Source organism: Eptatretus burgeri, chromosome 11 (genome assembly GCF_056783735.1).
Source record: "Eptatretus burgeri isolate ZD-2024b chromosome 11, Ebu_testis_v1, whole genome shotgun sequence".
In the NCBI taxonomy this organism is placed as follows: Eukaryota; Metazoa; Chordata; class Myxini; order Myxiniformes; family Myxinidae; genus Eptatretus; species Eptatretus burgeri.
In genome coordinates this window covers 53,850,787-53,853,829 of record NC_140971.1, presented here as the reverse complement: position 1 = coordinate 53,853,829, position 3,043 = coordinate 53,850,787, and the positions used below count along the sequence as shown (strand labels likewise).

The 3,043-nt window shown below is 36.7% G+C and overlaps 1 long non-coding RNA gene across 1 annotated transcript in view; it reads left to right on the top strand.

Annotated features, from left to right (window-relative positions):
- Positions 1–2,786, top strand: part of LOC147017091 (uncharacterized) — a 13,341-nt gene extending 10,555 nt beyond the window's left edge. The window contains exons 2-4 of the long non-coding RNA XR_015049338.1: positions 1,613–1,771; positions 2,213–2,302; positions 2,476–2,786. This is a non-coding gene — a long non-coding RNA (uncharacterized LOC147017091). The remainder of the gene's footprint in view (positions 1–1,612; positions 1,772–2,212; positions 2,303–2,475) is intronic.
- The last annotated feature ends 257 nt before the right edge of the window (positions 2,787–3,043 follow it).

Below are 3,043 nucleotides of genomic sequence, written 5' to 3'. Positions count from 1 at the left end.
CATACTTTTGTGAAATCGTACCAAACTTCTGGGCTGAACCTACCTCTGCTGTGTGTGTGTGTGTTCTAAGCGTATTTTGTTTGAAAATGAAAAAAAAAATTGAAATATATATTTTTAACTTCAATCTTTAACTTCATTTGCTTATTAAAAAAAAATGCAATATCACGAAAATTACAAATGAATTTGTAAAATAAATGTTTTAATTCTGCTTGGTGTAAATCATGACAACACGGCAACTCATCCGCTTGCAGTCAATTAAAACATTATTGTCTCTCGCGACATGTGGTGAGGTGTTTTGAATTACATGGTGGTGAGGTGTTTTAATAATGTGGCGGTGTTTGTCCCATTGCAGCAATGTGTGGTGAGGCCAGTGCATTGTGAAATGGTATCAAACTTCGAAGCTGCACCGACCTCTCCTTTGTGTATGAAAAAAAAAATTGAAATTCAATTTAAAAAATAAACTTAAATTGTTAAATTCAGTTGCTTATTAAAAAAATCTGATATTAATATTACAAATTAATTAAAAAAATTAATGTTTGAATTCTGCTTGGTGTTAATTCCCCTCAGTGAAGCAACGGTTTGTATTTGTTCGCTATAAATAAATGTATGAGGCACTACGCATCATAAAGGAATATTTTGTTTTTACGTGGGGGGGGGGAGGGGGTCTCATCATGGTTTGTTTCAATCAGTCAGTGAATGGCCATAAAACAGTTACATCGATTCAAATATTGAAGCATTATATCTTCGCTGTGCTTTCCTTTTCTCTTTGCTTTTTTTGGCAGCAAATATTATTCATCGACAACGCTTTGTTAATATTCAGAAAAAAAAGACACTTTCTGTTTGTTCCGGTCAAAAGGTGATTTTGGAATAAAATAGCTCGACAGAACGAGAGCTTCAATTGCAATTTAATTGCACTTTTAGCATGTTAATTATGGCTGCGTTTGGACAAGAAACGTATAAATTGAAAATTCGAACTTGCTTGCCTTTGCAAATAGGAGTACAATATAGCAAAGCATGTGCAAGCTCTGTATATAATGTGAAAAATGCCACACGGTTCTTGTGAAAAACGATTGCTGGCCCTGCCAGGTGACATGGCCACCATTTGTAAGCAGGACAACATCGCTCGTTCCCAGGGGCGTGATGGCGCGATATCGCCGAGAAGCGAAATGAGCATCCAGCATTGGACAGCCCAGGGACTCGGAGGAACCAGATCGAAAAATGTTTTCCGTTTGTGGAAGATTGGGAAATGTTATCAAAATATCTGCATTTGGGTTGCAGGGTAAGGTACTGTTGGGGAAAATTGTGTGTGGACCATTGGGTTTGAGATGAGGGCTCACCATGCTGTTGGAATATGTTCATCCAAGTTGGAAATAATGTTTTTCTTTGTTCACTCAACATGTACCTTCTATCATTTTAATGATATAAAAGGATTCAAAAAATTTAATAAATAATTAACGCAACATTAATAATGAGTTTTTCTTTTTAACTTTCAAATTTCAATATTGGGCCTGGTGGGATAGCTTAGAAGTAAGTGTATTTGCCTTTGATGTGCTTTCCATGAATTCAACTCTCAACCCAAATATAAGCTGTCACCATGGTGTTTTGCATGCAGAGTGATGCATTGAAGCATTTGAGTGTCTGCAAATGTGCTATAAACAGAGGGATGCATCCATGCAGAGTGATCGGATGGACATTAAGCCGGAGGACCCATCTGCCGGCACTGATCGTTGGCGGATGTTAAAGATTGCACAATGTTCTTCGCAAAGAATAGGTGAGCTGACAAATTACAAATTTATTATTGGAAAGCAATGACAAACCACCGTTGAAGTACCTTCGGCAGCACTGAAGGAACATCGATGTTGATGATTCTATCAATCGTTTCCTGCGTCTCATGAAAGTTGCCTAATTGAAATTCTCATCACTTGCTTTGTCTTTCTGCAGTTCTTGTTTCTATCCCTTTATTAAAATCTTTGCATTTTCTCGGTTTTTTTTTTTTTTCCTTTCCAAATTTTCTGCCTGATCATCTGTTTCAAACTGCCATCATTCAAACCAAGGGGCAATTCTGCCATGATTAGTTTTTTGGTTAAATCCATTTTCTGAGAGATTTTAATTTCCTATGTGGAGTTTTCCTTTGAATCTCTAACTTCTGGCTAATCATCCATCATTTTGGTCAAATTTGTTAATGTGCCATTTTGTTTTTCTTTTCCATGAGGGGCCACTGCTGAGGGCCCCCAGGTACAGAGCTGGTCCCTTTTCATTTCTCAAGAAGACTTCACCATTCTTTTTCTTCGACAAAGTCAAGGTTGGTTTAGGAGCTGACATTTACAATAAAAATACAAGCAAGTAACCAGAGGTAATATACAATGGCAGCAGGATTGTCCTTCTCATTTTGTGTCTATGGCAGTGACTGCATATTGCATGGTAGTTTGTAAAATATTCATTCCTTCTTTTTCGATTCATTTTGTCTCCTTTCAGTTGTATACTTTGACTACTTTTGCTGGCTGAGCAGGCAGTTTACAAGCAATAACTTCACATAATAATCAAGTAAATGAATTTTTTTTTCTGAAACAGTTAACAGCTGAAGGCACAACATTGCCATTTGTCCTCATTGTTAACCCGTATACACTCTGATTATGTACCCCATGACAAACATCTGAGAAACTCAGCCTGCTTTGAGTTGCATCACCCCGACATTTACAACACCAGAAGGGATTTTGAAAGGATTCATGGAACGGGAAATGTACTGTAGTAGTCATTGTGCTGTCTCGTTGAAAGAATAAAAACAGAAATTCTTGCCATTGGCTTGTATTTTACAAAAGGAGTGATTGCTGACAATCCTAAACTCAGCAGGAGATTTGATAAGAATTTTTTTTTAATCTGGTTTTTATTTGAAAAACAAATCCATTTAATGTGCAGTTGTTTTTATGTAATTGTTTAATAACATGCACATTTCAGGGATATTGACCTGAAATTTCTTTTTTTTACCTCCGCCACCGAAGGTGAAGGTTATGTTTTCACCTCTTTGTGTCTGTTTGTTTGTGTA